Raw genomic sequence first — 20,155 nt, forward strand, 5'->3', positions numbered from 1 at the left:
TCTTGCTCTTACTGGAGATGATATCTATCCTCAATAGCCCTATCCCTCTCTCCCATAATATGATCTCTCTCTACCTCTAAAGCACCACATGCTCTGCGGAAGTGCTCCCTATCATCCAACTGACATTGTCACAATATGACAACAAGATCCTCTAAGCTCCTAATTTGTGCTCCTCCTCACCCTCCTCATCGCCACCTCCCACTGTAGCTAGCACATCTCCAACTTGGGGAATCTCAATGTCCTGCCCACATCCATCCCCACCATCACTCCCCCCACTACTAGATGATCATGTCTCAGAATCATCACTCTCACTCCCATCCCGGTCAGAGCTACCCATAGACTCAGTATCTCCATCGATGTCTACATCACCCTCACTATCCTCTCGCTTTGCCTCTATTGCTGCCAGTGCTGCAATCAAACCAATTTGACCTCCACCTCGTCCTCCCCCTATCTTGACCTCCCTTATCTCTCCCTCTCCCTCTCCCTCTCCCTCTCCCTCGACCTCTCCCTCCATGTGCCCTCTTGTGTTGAATCTATTGAGGAGAGATAGGAATTGTAGGATCTGTCAAAGGTACTGGTAGATGATGTACCCACCAAGAATCATACTGCGGTGAGGCCCCAGAATCTGCAACATCGACAGACCAACCCCACTATACCTGCTAAAGAGAATCAAACTCTGCAATAGAAACATGAGACTGTATACAAGCCCCCCAATCTCTGATCTCTCGACAAATACGAGCAAAAAAAGAAGTAACATCAGGAACCCCCTGTACCTCCCCAAATTGTCAAAGTACACAACCAAGAAGATGAATATCAATAACCCTATGAGTTCCAACATCTCTCCCAATCAAATATCTTTGCTACCAATAATATGGCAAATGATGCACATTGTCAACCCAACTGGGGAAATCAAGATATGGTCTCCAAGTGAAATACTATAAAATATCAATCTGGTGTCTCCAGTAAAGGGTTTTCCCTGACGCCCTGTGCCTAATACCAGTTGTGTATCTGTAAGCATAAGGCTCCTCAACACCAAGATTAGCATGAATAAGTCGAAAGATAGCTATGTGCTCCTAAGCCCATACCTGGAGCAATGTGATCTTGCAACCGATGGAATTTTGTCCAAGATAAACAACTCAATACATCTGATGGTATAAAGTGGCTAATAAACATGGACCCCAAGTAAATACTCATTTGTGTATGATCATATCATGGATGACTCTACTCCAACCAATGGGGAATCCATGTGTCCTCCTATCAGGAATCAGAGGACCGACTACAATACTACATAACACGACAATCAAATCATCGTAATCCAAAGCATCCCACGAGATATCATATCTACCCCATATTTGTAGATCCTTCTTAGTGCACTCAAATAGATCGCATAAACTACGAATATCATCTCTGCGACCAAATGTAACTCTAGCACCAAATATTGGAACATGAAGGATACACCACACATCCTCCAAGGTAATTGATGCCTCTCTTGTTGGTAAATAAAAAGAACAAGTCTCCGAGTGCCACCGCTCAACCCAAGCAGTGATCATGGCCCTATTGGTCGTAACCTCTGGAAGATGAAGGATGTGATATAATCCCAAAAGCCTAATCAAGGTAACATCCTCCTATGACAACTCATCTTGTCGATCAAGACCATCAGGCCTCAGTTGTCTGCCTATCAACACACGGAAGTTCTCCTGCAAGTGAAACATGAGAAAATATCATAGAATTTATTCACACGACAAAAATCATATCAAGTGCTTTGGAAAAATTTCATAATCAACAAATGCGAATTGATATTTACAAATGTGTATCAACAACATTCAATTGCAAACCAATTACATCAATTGCGCATTAAAATTTATAATTGTGAATCACTTAAAGCAATTGCACATCAGAATTTACAAATGCGAATTATTAAAGGCAATTGCACATTCAATAAACAATTGCGCATAAATATGAACAATTCGCATTAATCGAAATACAATTGCGTATAGGATAAAAAAAATTATCTCTGACATCGAAAGGAAAAATAGTGGAAAACAAGCAAAAATGAGCAAAATATTCGAAAGATGCCTCCAATGTTGAGCGGTCTCTGGTATGAACGCACTCTATCTGACAAGTGCAACCTCGCTCTGTGGCCCGCCATCATGCTCCAAATTCACTGGAAAGCACTAAAATCAAGAAAATCTCCATAAATCAAATGAATACAAATGATCAAATTAAAAGGGCTAATTCACTATTTATAGCCAAATTTAGGGTTTTTACCTCTCCAACGGTCGCGGTCCCCTTGAACTTCAATGTACATGTAGCATAGTCAAACGAACTTGAAATCGCACGAAACTTCACATGATTTCTCATTACCATGGTATCAAAAAAATGGTCTCCGTTTCATAATTTTTTGAGCACTTTTTCTAAGGGGGCATATTTACACTACAAAGCATCATCGCGGCATATACCGGGGCATAAATTTTATTTTTTCTTTGAAACATCATTTCGACATTGTGTCAAAGAGGGGCAAATGCAGACACTGAAAAATGTCTTTTTCATCATGTACTAATTATTCATTCTAATTAATTAAGTAATTCTTTAAATTATTTAATTAAGCTAATTATTCTTCTAAACTGACTCAATCATCATTCTTCATCTTATTAATTGTCGAATTTCTATTCTCTAATTAATTAATCAATTAACCTTATCTCAAATATTAATTAAATATTTTTTATTTAATTAATTACGATTAATTTCTTAATTAAATAATCTTATTATTTAATTAATCCCATTTCTAATGTTTAAATAACTTCATAAATTATTTTAATTAATTAATTTATTCCTCCAATTCCCCAAATTCAAATTTCAATTAATTTCATCTAATTCCAAATCTGAATTTTAGTTAATTTCATGTGCATTTTGGCATTCGAAAGTCCAAATTCAAATTGAAAATGAAAATGAAATTCAATTCCAAAATCCTACAACACATGTTGAAATCATAACTGATTGATCAAATCAGTTAACTAAAATTAACTCAGTTAACTCTTCAATCACCCATTTTCACTCTAAATCACCTTTTTTGACTGATCAATCAATCCACTTATCTCTCCAATTAATTCAATCCTCTAATCCATCTATTCAGTCAACTAGCTACTCTATTCAGTCTACGAGTTAATAAATTGAGTTCACTCTCCAATCAACCTTGTTAACATACCAATCTATTGAGTTAACAAATCAATCTAAATCAGTTGACTATCAATCAAGACTTGAGTTCAAATCCTCACCCCTTCTGTGTTGAAAATCTATATAAACAACATCATTTTCACAAATCAGTCTAGATCACACTCTTCAAAGAAATTGCCATCCTATGCAACAATTTCAGTGTAATACTTGAGAGCCACCCACACAATTTTGCAGAAGAACAATGGAAGTCACAATGCAGGATGAGGGAGTTTCATTTACTTGAATTTATTCTTATCTTGTGTTAATTATATTGGTTTAGGTTTGATTATACTTGATTAGTTAAAGATTTGTTATCGTCTTTACCCCCTAATCAGATTTATAAATTTATTTTATGATATTCAAGCATGAGTACAGGTTCCATTCATTCTCATGAGAGATGGGTTCTTGTGAACCACTACTCGTGAATCATGGGTCAATGAGTTTGACTAAAAAAATACACAGTTGAATCTTGATAACAATATCATAATTTGACCTATTGTGGAAAATATCTCCTACTTATCAATGGATAATATGTTGTAATACAAGATTATATGTCATCGCAGTTGGGTAAGGCAAGGAATGAAATTAGAAGGAAGAGACATTGATAAAGGAAAGGGTATAAAATGGTTTTCAAGTTGGGAAAATACAGGTGGCTAGGAAATAACATGGATGAAAGTTTGATAAGGTGTGAAAGAAGTGAATTTATATGTGTTCAAGTATGGGAAAGTAGGAGGAGTATAGAGGGAATTAGAGAAAGTATAGGCATTGGTGGAAGGAGGAGGTTGGGATAGATGGGTGTCAAACCATTATTAATGAGAGAAATCCATTAATGGATACTTTTTTAGATATTTTTGGTTTACACCCTTTATCACAATTTTTGTATCAAACAAATCCGTTGGCAAAAATAATTCATAGTAAAAAAGTAAGCTCTTTAGGCTTCAAAGGATTGACAATTCAAACATCTACTTTTTATACATGGGATATCCATTTGTTGGGAGGTGGTGTGAAAGAGAGGGATGGCATGTGAAGTAAGTGGATAGTAGTGGGAAGGATGTTGGAAGAAAGACAAAAAAGTAAACGAGGATTGAGTATGTGAAGAATGAACCTCACTTACAATATGTTTTATGCCCTTAAGGATGTCCACACCATAAGAACTAGAGATCAATAAGATGTTGGGTTGAAGTCACCAACTAAAGAGGAGAAATTAGTTCCATCTTTTATGCAACCCATTATATCATGAAGAATTTGGAGTGTGAATGTAATAATTTGGCATTTTCCTCGTTTAATCTTTTCACAATGTGTATCATGGTAAAAAATGTCCTCCTCATTATGGGTTAAGAGTTAAGGCATGATTAGTAGCGAGAAGATGAAATTAGAAGGAGAAGGGTTAAAGTGAGGACTACAATGTGAGAAAAAGGTGTGAGAAGATGAAACACACTCAAGGTAAATTATTGGGAGAATAGCGATAACAATGGGGTGGGTAGGGAAGAAAGAAAGGAAAAGGTTAACCTTAACAATGGATAGAGAAGGATTAAAGCACAATAATATAGGTGAAATGCAATAAGATTTATAATGCTTACATTGTGAAGGAGGCTAAGATATTTTGAGTTCACTATTGATTGAGTTCTTAGAAGTGGTACTTGTGTTCAAGGTGAATTTGGGGTTATTTGTTTGTTTGTCTTATTTTTGTTATCAATTTTTATTATTTTTTAATTTTAATTTTTATATATTCAAACAATGCAATGAAATTTTTACAAATAGAATGACAACCAACAAGCTACCAAGCAAACAATAGTTTATTTTTGTGATGAATTTTTGTTATTTATTTTTATATATTTTAAGTTTTTGGGAATATGCAATAAGGTGTAAAAAAATTTAAGTTCACCAAAATGTAACTAAAAATAAAACATTCAGTAAGTTGTTTTCTTTTTATTACTACGTATGCTCATATATCTAACAATATAACATGAAATAAAGTATTAAATATATTCAAATTTATTTTAGAAGAACAAATAAAAGTCGAGATTAAACTAGCATGAGATATAAAAATTACAAGAAAAATAAGAGGTGATGAGAGACATGTTTTTTTTTTTGTTATTGTGTGATTTGTTGAAAAGTCATGGATGAAGATTACATTATCAAATTGAGACAAGAATTTACAGTAATTTTATAGCATTTTGTTAGACTAAATCATGCATAAAGTCACGGATGAAGACTAGATTATCAAAATGAAACAAGAATTTATAGCATTTTGTTAGACTAAATCGTGTATTTCTATGTCTACCTCTATGTGTTGGTGTTTGAGACAATACACTAGTGTCTTGAATTGGTGTAATCCCATACACAAATCCTTGTGTGTGTCAACATCCTTAGGTCTTGATACAATACCTATTAGAGCTTAAGATGAGAAAAACAATGTTTATTGTACATTTAATAGTCTACCTTAGTTAAAGCCCTAGTTTGATCCAACAAATATAATATGAACAAGTTTTGGAATGCGTTGCCTAACTGTAAGTGATTGTAGCCATGAATGTAGGGGTACTTCAATAATAGAGGAAGACCTTTAGACGTCTAAAATTAATTAAATTAATATTTAATTAATTTAACATTTTTTGCATAATTAATTATATTAATTATGTTAGTCCTCTTTCTTCTTAAAATTAATTAAATTATATTCTAATTAATTTTATCACTTCAGCCTTGTAATCAATTTATTGATTATATACCATTCTTCTAAAATTATTTCAATCCTCAAACCTTAGCCAATATTTCCTCTAAATCCTAATTAGTTAATTAATCTAATTAATTAGCTAATGCCCTAATTCATACAAGCCACCATCCTAATCCCCATCACTTAGCTTAATTAATTCTAGCCTAATCATGATTAACATTTCTTCCAAATTTTTATTCCTCCACTCATTCTCTCTCCTCATGTCCCATCCTCCTAACTTGCCCACTTGCACTCTAATCCTTCACTAACCCACCTAATCACTCCCCTTAATCATTTACACATCCCTTATCACCTTGATTAGGGATGGGTCAACTATTTTCCATAAATGGCTTTCTCATCTCATCCTCCAACCTTAAATGCCACCCACTTTTGTCTATCCAAGGAATGTCAAATCCCTTGCATCTCTCCATGCCCTCTCTTTGCCTGGAATTTTTAATGCCTTTTATCCTTTTTTCTCCCCACGCTTCCTCTTTCTTGGGAATTTTTAATTCCTTTCTTCTCTTCCCAAGGTACTTGGTGAAATCTTCCCCATGTACTCGAGAAGTATGGAGACAAGAAATGCCTTTATGGAAAATCTCTTGGATCTCCCCCTTGTCCTCTCAAATCCTCTCCCACTCATATGAAATCTTAGCCCTCCATTTCTTTTCAATCTTGCCCATCCATTTTGGGCCCCTCTAATCAATAAATTAGAGTCTCCTCCCCTCACAAATAAATCCATCATTTTCATAGTGTTATGTAGTCAAGTTGAGCCATAAAATCATCCATAACACCCTTATCATGCTCAAATATTGTCACACATAATCCTTCATTCACCATCTAATATCACCCTCTTGTTGTGTAGTGGAGAGAAATCCACATTTCCTCATCCTAAGGAGCAAATCAAGTGGACATCAAGGGTGCATTTCCACTTCTTGCTCAATTGGAGGAGGTGAAGAAAGAAGGCATATATTGGTTATTTTGTACATGCGTTTATATTTTATTGTGTTTTATTTCATATTGCATGCACTTAATCTTGCTAGCTTGCTTTTCCTCACGCTCAAGACCATTGCTTACAACTTTTTAGGAAGATCTAGATGATTGACAATAATAACTAGTTCTAGAGGTCCACTGTGAAGATAGATAAGTGTTAAACATGTTTGTTAGCTTCCATTTTTGTCAAATTATGCTTAAATAGTATTTATAGGATTGTTGGAAGCAAATTAGGGCTTAGGGGGCATGAAAATGAAAATATATGAGTGAGATACAAAAGTTTGAATTTGTGAGACTTGAACACATGCCATTATCCAAAAATAAATAAAAATAGAGAGAGATAAAGAGATGGGAAAATAGAAAGAACTAGAGATAAACAAATAGATATGGAGAGAGGGTGAGAGAAATAAGAGGAGATGGAGGGAGAGATAGACATATATTGGAAGAGAAAGAGAGAGATATAGAGATATACAAGAAGAAAAAGAGATAGGGGTAGAGATAAAGAGATAGATAGGGGGATAGGGAGGAAATGAGGGAGGGAGAGATGGGGAGAAATAGAGAGGAGGGTAAGATAGAGAGAGGGAGGTCTCAAGGAGAGGGAGAGATGGGGAGAAATAGAGAGGAGGGTAAGATAGAGAGAGGGAGGGCTCAAAGAGAGAGAGAGAGAGAGAGAGAGAGAGAGAGAGAGAGAGAGAGAGAGATAAATTGATGTAGAGGGATAGGGAGAGACATAGAGCATAGATATATTTGTATAGAAAGAGAGAGATATAGGAGCAAGAGAGAGGTCAAGAGAAATTGAGAAAAAGAGATATCATACAAGAGAGATGGAGTGAATAAGAGAGACAAAGAGGTGGAGATAATGATATATAGATACATAGGGGGAATATGGAGATAGAGATAGAGGAGGCAAGAATGAGAGAAATAAGGTGACAAAGACAAGTAATAGAGCTAGAAAGATTTAAACTTTAGAGAGAGATAGAAAAGGATAAAGATGGAGAGATAGAGATGGATATAAGGAGGGGGAAATGGGTAATGTGTGTATGCATATTAGAGAGAGAATAAGTAAAGGGATATAAAAAGGGAGTGATGGGGAGAGAGGGAGAGATAATATGGAAAGAGGGAGAGAGAGTGAGGGATATATAGGGATACAAATAGATAGAGATAGGATAGAAAGGGGAGAGAGTAGATATAACTTGTAAAATATAAAGGGGTGAGAGAGAGGGAGATATGGAAGGAGAGAAAATAGGGAGAGGGATAAGTAGAGATAGAAAGAGGGTAACAGTAAGCAAGGGGGGATAGAGAGGTAAAAAGATAAAGATTTAGGAAGTGATATAGGGAGAGGTAGAGAGGGATACAGAGAGAGTAGGAGAGATGAAGGAAGAGGATTGTATACGATATAGAGATGGAGATAGAGATGGGGAGGGATAAATAAGGAGTGTGTGTTTGTGTGAGTGAGATAGATATAGAGATAGAGATAAGGAGGGAGAAACAGTGAATGTGTGTGTTAGTGAAAGAGATATGGAAATATATAAAAATACGAAGAAATGTATATAAATAGATAGAGAGGGCGAGAGAGGAAGAGAGATGATATAGAAGTAGATACATATAAAAAGAGGGAGTGAGAGTGAGAGAGGCAAAGATAGAGAGAGATAGTGTGGTAAGGATAAAAGGGGAAAAGAGAGAGATATAGGGAGAGGTAAAAATATATAGATACAAGAGAGAAAGATATAGATGGAGTTAATAATGAAATGACATGCTACCCTCAACATAACTTGCCAAGAACACATGCTATCCTTAAATTATTAACATTAAATGAGTAAACAAAAGTTAGTTGCTCTCTCTCTCTCTCTCTAAATGTTTAACTTATGTTTTAAGCTGGAATATATTCTATTATAGAAACTAAAATTAAATTCAAATATAATTATTATACGATAAATAAAATTCTAATAAGGCAAAATATATAAATTAAATTAATTCTAAGATCTTTTAATTAGTATTTGTAATTCCATAAGAATAAATTGGTAATTAAAATAAAATTTCAACTTAATAAAAATCAAACTTTAAAATAAAAAGCAGAAGAATTAGAATAAATTAAAAAACAAGATACAATATCTAATAAAAGAAGATAACATTTGATGCTCTGCAAAAAGGATTAGAAAATCTGTTTGATGGCAACACACACAAGAGCACAAGAAACAAGCGTTAGTGTTAGCAACAAAAGATTATCCTAAATAGGCATATCAAGAGAGATATTAAGCATGAAATAGAAAGCATACAAACATAGAATAGATAAACTATACTCCTCCAAATGCTAATCAAGATGCTCATAGTTGCTCCTCCCTTGTTCCTCTCCTCTACAAGTTCCACATGAGTGTAGCTCTCAGCTTTTAGCACTAGCCATGGATGCCATATGGAGATTCAAGATGGTTGAATATGATAAACAAATGCTATGCAAGTGTAGATAGTGATGCTATGAAAAAGCTCTATGCTAATACCAGTATAACAACAATACTCTAATGCTTTTTTTTTGCTTGAGGAGAAAAGTTCTATTTATAGAAGAAATGGGGAAATGAAGGGTTAAGATTGAGAAATCTTAACAAGGGTTAGGATTGAAAGATATTCAATCCATGTGAGACTTTCAACCCAATCCCATGTTGACAAGTGTCACCATGAGGAGGCTTGAGAGGAGAGATAAGGAGCATTAAATTCTTGAGGGGACATGATGGTTACCCTAGGGGGTTGGGTTAGGGTTAGGTTAACGGATATTCCTTTTATCCAAGGGATAAATGAACGTGCAAGGGTTAAATGGTTACCTTAGTCAAAAAAAAAATGCTTTGAAGAGACCCATGAGTCAAAAGGATGGTTAAGTTAGAGGAAAGTCTCTAACCAGAGGTAAAAGGTGAGTTAACCATAAATGGTTATGTAAGAGCCTTTAATGGTTTGGAAGACTTTAGAGGTTAACCATTTGAAGACATAAAGCCTTTGATGGTTATTGAAGACTTTGGAGGTTTTTGAGAAGTGACTTCCTTTTATTTAGGAATATGACAATGATTAGGATAGGATTAGGCTAATTAGAAGGAGTTAGAAAAATCTAGAAGGGGGCTAGGATTGCAAGTGGGTTTTGTAGGAGAATGCAAGTGGGAGGAATTTTGGGATTTTCAATTAAAATAAAATCATTTATTTTAATTAAATGGTGTAATTTGCATTTGGATAGATATTTAAATAAATATTAATTTATTTAAATGTGAATGTGAATTTTGGATTTAAATAAATCTTAATTTATTTACATGAGAAAAAAGAAGATAAAGCATTTAAATGCTTGAAGACTTTAAGGGAAACTTTTAAAGGCTTAAGAAGACTCTAGAAAGAAGTCATTAAGTTTGAAGACTTTAAGGGAAACCATTAAAGGCTTGAGAAGACTCTAGAAGGAAGCCATTAAGTTTGAAGACTTTAAGGGAAGCCATTAAAGGTTTCAAGTGGGTGAGGATAAATAGGATTTTAAATAAATTATTTATTTATTTAAAATAGTTGTGCAACTTGCATTTGTAGAAAAATGCAAGTGGGTGAAGGATAAAGGTGATTTAAATAAATGTAAATTTATTTAAATGTGAGAGGTGGGATTTTGGGGGAATTTAAATAAATATTAATTTATTTAAATGTGAGAGAAGATTTAATTAAACAAATATGATTTATTTATTTAATTAATGGTCTGAATTTGGTTAAGTGAATTAAATCAAATAAATTGAATAATTTATTTAATTAATAGGAGAAGAGGGTTAAGATGAATTAATTAAATATTAATATAATTAATTATTGATTGATGGTTAAATAATCAAATAAATACTAAATATTTATTTAATTAAGTGGACATATTTATGCGTCTACATTTGCCCCTCTTTGAGATGGTGTGGTTTTATTGTGTCGTTTCAAAGAAAGAAAAATAGGTGTGAAGAAATATGCCCCATAAATGTTAATTTAGTGGGTGGTATGCCCCCTCAAGAGATGGGCTGAATTTTTTTGAAAAAGCGGGTGATCTCTCGAAAAAGAACGAAAAGTGGAAGGAAGGTAGAATAAAAGAAATTAGCAATAACAGTGAAAGAATGGAAGAAAATAAAGTGAATACAGAGAAATGGCAAGCTAGTGAGTACCCGTAGGTTATGCAGGAGATACGATGAAAATGTGGTGTTGTGTTTTTTATTGATGCTATATAATTGATCAAAATGGTTGGACAATCTAGTGCAATTGGTTAAACTGCCCCGATCGAGTCAAAGCGTGACAGTTGACGTCAGTTGTTCACTTGGACAGGATAAAGTCTGAGTAAGTGAATCAAAGTGACCTGTTGTGACTTAGACAATTGATGTAATTGCCTGATGAAGTCAAGGTATTTGAAGCAAAATACTCGTTGAGACTTAGACAATTGATGTAATTGTCTGTTGGATTGTGTTTGATTGGTTGATCAATTGATAGTGTGTGTGTGATGGATGGTTGTGATGAATCATAGCAGCCCCGTTGAGACTAGGTCATTGTGATAAATGCCTGATGTAGTCTAGGATTACCATGATCAATTACCCGTTGAGACCCAAAGATACTTGATCAGAGTATCTGTTGATAGTCTAGGTGTGTGTGAGTCGATGTACCGGTGCAGATAGAGTAACTTGATTGATTGGGTTGATGGGAAATGATGTAGGGTATGTGATGCTGATTATCAAAATGAGGAGGGTGAAGGGGGGTTCGATGTTAGATAGAAGAAATGGAGGACCTGTGACTCATTCCCATGGAAGAAAAGGAAAATAGAGTATCCATTGTCATTAGTATGTATGCATGATATGCATCTATTATGAATGTATGGATGGATGGAATGCAATAGAATGCAATATATACAGATGAGATGGAATGACGATCCATAATGCTTTTATTTTTCATCATTGAGCTTTAAAATGTTGTAAGAAAATACAAGGAACTTGACATAATGATTCAAGATGACTTGAGTATTCCTTACATGGATTTTGATATAGCAAGTTAATACAAGCAACTTGATATAATGGATCAAGTTGACCTAAGTATTGTTTGTAGAACAGACAAGGAGTATCTCCTTTCATGCATGAATTGGAACGTCCTCCTTAATCTTTTGTCGATCATATCCCGAGACAAGTTCATACTGTAGTAAGAGATAAACCATTATCGAGTTTGGATGAGGCAATAGGGACCAAGGATGGAGCATTGTACCTGCAATTAAACAACATAAATAAAGAATAAAGAATATGGACCCTCTATAATGGTTCATGCTCATATGGTCAAGGTATACGTTGTAGTCAACAAGCCATAGTGATCCATGACTGTATTTTGCATATGATCACGTAGCTTAGTGAACTTCCCACGTAGACACCATTAGTACATGCCCCAGAAGTTCATCGGAATAATTTGCACTTGACATACAAACAATTCTCTAGGAACCATCCCAACCACTGTAATCACTTGTGGATATTCCAGAGTAGCATAGGAACCTGATATGAATGAATAAATAACTAACAGACCGACCAAGTACTTGATAGCTTAAACAAAAATTTCTTGTCAAAGAAAAAATGTTATCTTGTCTTTGTTTTGGAAAGGAAGGATGCATCCTTGTTAAAACAGTTGGTGTGTCGATGTTGATTTTTTGGTTGATGTGATAAGTGGTCATCGTTTGAGTGTTTCACAATGTTTGTTGATATCTACTTTGAAAAAATGTATGTACAATGCGTTGCCATGTTTTTGATTGATTTTTGATGTTTTCTAATGTTTTTGGATTTTTGTGAGAGTTTTGAATGTTTTTGGTATTTTATGAGACATTTTCGAATGTTTTTAGTATTTTGTGAGACATTTTCGAAAGAAGAATTCAATGAATCATAAGTAATGCAAAAAATCCACTTCCATCAATATGTTAAGGGCATTGCCCCCAATTTAGACATGATTATGAAAAAGTGGGATGCAAGAGGCATGAAGTACTATCCTTGATTGCAGATTAATAACAAGCCATGGTTTGAATGATGGATGAGTGGATGCAATGAATGGGATCATAACAAGTCTGAAAGACAAATGGAGCCATAGCCTTGACGAGTGGTGCCTGTTTTCCATGTTTTCACTATTGTACTTATCCAAGGTGCCACCGGAGTGGTTGTTCACTGTTTGGATGCATGATTTTTCTTTACTATTTTGATTTTTTATTTTATTTTTTTATTTTTTTTGTATTTTCTTTAGGACATTTATCTGAATGTTTTTGGTGTTTTCCTGGTATGTATGGGAGTTTGATTCTTTGTACAACTTATGTATAAAACCTTTTGAGGTGCATGTTGTTCATTGGATCTGCTAGCGGTTCTCCTTCTGAAGTAGCCAATTGATATGCCCCAGACCCAAATACAACAGTGATAACATATGGACCCAGCCAGTTTGATTCAAACTTTCCCTGATGTTCTTTGTTTGGTTGGTTACGAGGATTTTCTTGGAGAACAAGATCACCTACCTCAAATGTATGAGGTCGAACTCGATGATTATAGCTTCTACTCATGCGCTGCTGATAGGCTTTGAGGTGATTGTATGCAGCTTGTCATTTCTCATCAACTAGCTCTAAGTCTTGAAGATGTGATACCCTGTAGGCTTCATCATCTATTAGATTATGCAAGGAAACCCGTAGTGATGGTATCTCAACCTCAATAGGTAAGATAACTTCTGCACCATAGACCAATGAGTAGGGAGTTGCGCTTGTAGGGGTTCGAATACTAGTTCGATATACCCATAGTGCTGGATTCAATTGAACATGCCAATCACGGCCGGCATCATTGACTGTCTTCTTGAGGATTCTCAATATGTTCTTGTTTGATGCTTCGGCCTGACCATTGCCCTGTGGGTAATAGGGAGTGGAAAAGCGGTGTTGGATGTGAAACTTCTCACAGAGTTCATGGACATCCTGATTTTTTAAAGGAAGACCGTTATCTGTGATGATGGACTTGGGTACACCATACTGGTAGATGATGTAATTAAGGAATGAATGAGGTGATTTGCTTGTCGGTGACTTGGGTAAGTGGAACAACTTCCATCCACTTTGTGAAGTATTCGGTGGCGATAATAATGAATTTGTGGCTATTGGATGAAGATGGATGGATTTTACCCACAAGGTCAAGTCCCCATTGACAAAAAGGCCATGGTGTTGTGATTGGTTGTAGTTCTTGTGTTGGTGCATCTATCAGGTCTCCATGAACTTGGCATTTCTTGCATTTTCTGACAAAGTAGTAGGAGTCTTTTTCCATGGATGGCCAATAGTATCCAGATCATATGATTTTCTTAGCTAGTGACGGGCCACTTGAGTGAGTCCCACAAATTCCTTCATGTACCTCTTCCAAGGCCTTTGTTATCTCATCTTGTTCCAGACATCAAAGGAGAGTACCATCAAGATTGCGTCGGTATAGGGTTTCAGCAATGATGGTATATTGAGCGGTTTGGAAAATGAAGGTTTTACGTTGGTTATTCAGTTGGTTAGGAGGAAGGGTGTGATTGTGGAGGTAGGTGTAAAACTCAGCGTACCATGGGGATTCAAAACTGATAAGGTGACATATCATCTTGGATTCGGGGATATCATAAGCAGGAATCCAAAGTTGTTCGACCAAGAGCTCATAGCGTGTTGAATTTTTTGGAAGATCTAGGAGAGATGCAATAGTAGCCATAGTGTCAGGAACTTGATTCTGATCTCTTGGTATCTGCTCAAAGGTGATAGTTGTAAATGATGCCTTTAGACTATCCACCATTTGCTTGTATGACATGAGTTTGTCATCCTTGGTCTGATATTCATCGGTTGCTTGTCGAATGACCAGTTGGGAGTCACCATATACTTGTAGTTCTTGTAACTTTCATTGTATGGCTAGCCTGAGTCCTGTGATCAAGGCCTCATATTCAGCTATGTTGTTAGTGCATGGAAAGGTGAGCCTGTAAGACTTCGGGATGCTGTCACCTTGAGGTGTGATAAATAGAATGCCTGCCCCCGAGCCATGCCTAGTGTATGAACCATCAAAGTATAGTTTCCATGGTTGTGCTATTGTGATCATGAATATCTCTTCATCTAGAAAATTGGAAATGAGAGGATGATCGCCTATGAGTGGTGCATCGGCCAACTGATCTGCAATAACTTGTCCTTTGATAGCCTTACAGTCCACATACTCGATGTCAAAATCACTAAGAATCATCATCCATTTGGCCAAATGGCCTGTCAATGCTACTTTGCTGAGTAAGTACTTTAGTGGATCAATCTTGGCAATGAGCTGTACTTTAAGTGTCAATAGATAGTGCCTCAATTTAGTGGTTGCCAAGATTACTGCTAGGCAAGCTCGCTCAATAGGTGTGTAATTGAGTTCATAGCCAACCAGTGTGTGAGAGATGTAGTATATAGCACATTCTTTGCCTTCTACATTGTGTTGAGCCAATAATACACCCAATGTTGTACTTGTTGCTGAAATATAGAGTAATACAAGTCTGCTCAGATCTGGTGGGATGAACAATGGTGTATTTATGAGATAGTTTTTAAGCATTTGGAATTCTTGTTGGTATCTGGCATCCCATTGAAAGCAGATGTTTTTGTGTAACAGGTGTGTAAAGGGGTGACACTTATCTGCTAGTTGTGCAATGAATCTTTGGATGGATTGTAGTTGCCCTTGTAATGTCCTTAGCTGACCGATGTTCTTTGGAGGTGGCATATCCATGATTGTTTTGACCTTTGTTGGATCGACCTCAATGCCTTTGCTTGAGACAATGTATCCTAGAAGATAATGTATCCTAGAAGCTTCCCTGAGGTTACTCCAAAGACACATTTCTTTGGGTTGAGTCGCACATGATATTGTTCCAGTCTATCAAAGATCTTCTCTAATACTTCCAGATGACCTTCTCTTGTGAGTGATTTTGCTAGTAAGTCGTCAACATAATCTTCCATTATGGTATGAATCATGTCATGAAAGATGGTGGTCATTGCTCGTTGATAGGTCGCTCCTGCATTCTTTAGACCAAAAGGCATGACATTCCAGCAGTATGTGCCCCATGGACATGTGAAGGTCGTCTTATGTTGATCCTCAGGTGCAATCTTTATCTAGTTGTACCCTGAAAAGCCATCCATGAGAGAAAGCATGGCATGTCCTGCTGTTAGGTCCACTATTATGTCGATGTTTGGTAGGGGGAAGTCATCTTTAGGACATGCTTTGTTCAAATCTCTGAAGTCAGTACAAATACGGATGCCCCCATTTTGTTTATTGACAGGCACAATATTGGATATCCAATCTACATAATCAATTGGTCTAATGAAACCAACATCTAGGAGTTTCTTAAGTTTTGCTTTGACTAGTACTGCAATCTGAGGATGCATCTTGCGAAGCTTCTGCTTGACAGGTTTGGCTCCTTCTGTTATGGTGAGGTGATGCATGACTAAATCATGATCAAGCCCAGGCATGTCTATGTATGACCATGCGAAGTTGATCTGATGCTTCTAGAAGAACTCTACAAACTTAGGTTGTTCCTATGGAGTTAAAAGAGATGCCAGATGTATGTGGTGAGGTGTTTCAGGAGTCCCCACGTTGTATTCTTTTGTCTATTCAATGAGAATTATTGATCTTTCCTGCTGTGTACTAGAGGGGAGAATGACAAACCTTTCATCCTCAAGCACCTCAAAGAGGTTTTCACCATTGGATACGCTCTTTCTTTTTACTTTTGGGGGATCAAACAATGCCACAATGTGGTTTTCACTGGAAGGTCTATGTTTTATTGTTATATTTTTGCAGCTGAAAGGTTTGGCATCCGGCCCAAAGTGTGTTGTGCTGTTAAGTTCAATGGTGAATCCAACTTTGTGATCCCCACTTGGTATGTTATCCCATAGTTCCAAAAAGTCAATGATCGCCTCATCGTTTTAGAAATGGTCAAGGCATGGGGGATTAGGTTGGTTCCATTCGATGAGTTCAGGATGGATAACGAGCATTACCTCATCGATTAGGTTAAGTTCGTTAGATGTATCAACGAGGGTTAAGATGTTGTGGTGAAGGTCGTTGATGGTACTCTCCCTATTAGAATCAGGTGTAGGATGTGACATAGGGTCTGTGGAAGAATTTTCCAGCTCAGGAACCCAAGAGGTCTTTATCTCTGCTTCTCCATAAACAGGGATGTCTTTGAGAGGTGGAGGTGGTGATGTGTCTTCCTCATCTGAAGTATTAAGTTGTATGGAATCAAATTCCCACTCATGTGAGTTAGTCTCTAAGTTACTTTCCAGTAGTTGATAACTGTATCGTACGGGGATATCCTTTGAGTTAAACATTGCAGGTGTGATCGGTTGATGTACCTTTAGAGGTGAAATGATTGGTGTTACAGGAAGGATTATGGGGATTAATGAATCCAATACAAGGAGTAATGGTAGTGTTGACTCTCTTGCTTCTGTTGGAATTGTCGGTGTTGTAGATACTGTTGTTGGTTCTGATTCAGTTGTTGCTACTAATGGTGCTATTGATGTAATTGCTGCTATTGATGGGGTCGTTGATTTGATTGGTGGGATGACTGGCGTTGCAGATGGTTTCGCTGGAATTTTTAGCCTCAATGGGGCAATTGCTATGGTTTTGGGTGTTGCTTTTATAATCAAAGGCTACCTCTTTGTAGTAGGTTGATATAGTGGTTTGTCGGGTTTCCCTTTGAATCTGAGCTTAGGAAGGATCTCCTTTTGAAAGCCTAAGCCTGTGTTATCATTGGGTTTTAATTCTGGCTGCAGTGGCTCATGTTGCCCTTGCTTACAATGCCCTAAAGCACTTTGACCATCATATCCCATTCTTGGCATAATGATAAGGCCTTTTCCATATTGATCTGTGGGAAGCTTAGCTTGTAGAATGTCGGTGGTGATAGGACCTTTATAGATTCATTCTGCTAAGTCTTCATCTCTAGTTTCTTCTTCTTGACTCTTTCCAAGGATGCATGGTGTCAAAGTACATGTTGGCTTGATCAGTGGTGCTTGAAGTATCTGTTGAGGTTTTCCATGTGTTCTAGGAGAAGTGGACATTTATCCAACACAAAAGAGTTGGCTTAGATTGTACTCTCCAAGACCTTCTTCGGCTATTTTCATCTTGAACTTCTCTTGCTTGGGTATAGTGGTGTTTGAACTGGAAAGAGAGGCTGGACTTACATATGACGTGGAGGAGATGGCTTCTCTATTGTTGGGAATGGTAATCTTTGGTTGATGACTTATGTTATGACAATATGCAAAGGGGTTTGCATCGCCTAGGATCGTGATTTCTACACCATTATGCGGGAACTTGATACACTGATGGTAAGTGGATGGAATAGCTTGCATGGCGTGTATCCAAGGTCTTCCTAACAACAAATTGTATGGTAGAGGAAGGTCTAGAACTTGACAGATGATGTGTTTCATCACAGGGCCCACTTGAATTGGTAAGATCACAGCTCCTTTAGATGAATGCTCTGCATCATCATAGGCTTTGATTGTGATCTTCTTGCGAGGATCGACTGATTCAATTGTATATCCCAAAGCTGTGACTAATTGTAGAGTACAGATATTCAGGCCTGCTCCATTGTTGATCAAGACTCGCTTGATCCTGTGTTGGTTGATAAACCCTTCAATGTGGAGTGAGGCGTTATGAGGTTGCTGGAAGGATGTGATGTCACTTTCAGAGAAAGTGAGACAAGGTGATGACCTTATATTTCCAACCATGGCTTGGAATCAATCTATATTTAGGTTTGTAGGGACTGACGCCTCTTGGAGAGAGTGATCCAAGATTGTTTTATGGGATGGAGATAGGCTTAATAGCTCTAAGATAGATATTAGTGCGGACATTTTGTCTAATTGGTCCACAAGGTTATACTTCTTTGGGATAGATGTGGTACCTTGTGGAGCTTCTTTTATGGTAATCTTGTCGTGACGTGTAACAACATTGTAGTTGGAACTGGGATTTTTGATGGTAATACTTGCAATTTGTTCACTGGCATCATCTAGATGATTCATAGTGTAATTATACACAGCTCACGTATAATCAGTGGTATCTGTGTTTCTCCCTAAAGTGGAAGGACCTCTTTGATCTTGTGATGGAAGCATATTTTTGAACATTAGATGATCATTGTTTGTTGTCTTTGGGTAGTGTCCTTCGATTTTGATATCACCTCAGTCAATAAGATCTTGAATAAGATCTTCCAATCTGTGACAATTGCTTGTCTTATGCCCTTTTCCTTGATGGAAATCACAATGTTCAATAACCCTCCACCATGAAGGTTTGACTTGAGGTTCGTAATTTGATGTTTTGGGTAAGGTCACCAGATTTTGAGAAACCAATTGGCGTAACACTGTTTCGATGGGTTCCCCTAAGGGAGTGTATGTTCGCTTCGGTTTAAAATTTTGTTGACGTTGTCTGGGCTCTTCTTGAGATGTGTTGTGGCCTTCATTTGGAGGAGCAACTGTGTTATTCTTGGGTGGGGGGTTCTATCCTGCAAATCGGACCATAGGTTTTGCACTTTTGATAGTTCATGCATCCACAACCCTGTCATTGACAACGTTTTTATTTTTGTTCCAAAAGTTAGGCTTGCCACTATTGAAGCGTGGACGAGGGCTATCCTTTGGCTCATTGTAGATTTTGATAAGTCCTTTCTTGATGAAAGCTCGCTTACATTTTAAGCCTTTGGTGATCATGTCATTGAAAGAATGTTAGAACATAATGTTATTAGGGATCACATCCTTATAACATTTATATATAATGTTCTATTATAAGGTTATAAAACCTTATATATTATATTCTTTATAAGCATATCCCATTTGAAATAATTATAATCTAATAACTATTAGATTATTAATTATTATGAGTGGAGGTTATTGAAAAGGTGTGACTAGTGAAGTCACCCTTCCTCCTATATTTAAGGAGGTTCTCTCTCATTTGAGAGGTGTGTGAATTTGGAGCTTTATGGTGAGTTGTATCACTATGCATATGAGGTATTATTGGCCATGTGGAAGTATTGGAGGAGTGTCCCCCAATTCATGTCTATTTTATTATAGACTATATTTGTAAGTGTTTTAATTAAATGATGCTTTATGGGGTTTTTTACCCGAAAGGGTTTTCCCCATGTATATCTTGTGTAATGTGTACATTTTGCGTGTATGTTTCATATTTCATTTACCTTATAATCTTGTTTATAATGATTAGTATCCTTAGATCCTAATTTCTAACATGGTATCAGAGCAGGTTAGGCTAG

The sequence above is a fragment of the Cryptomeria japonica genome, chromosome 5 (assembly GCF_030272615.1).
Source record: "Cryptomeria japonica chromosome 5, Sugi_1.0, whole genome shotgun sequence".
NCBI classification, from domain to species: Eukaryota; Viridiplantae; Streptophyta; class Pinopsida; order Cupressales; family Cupressaceae; genus Cryptomeria; species Cryptomeria japonica.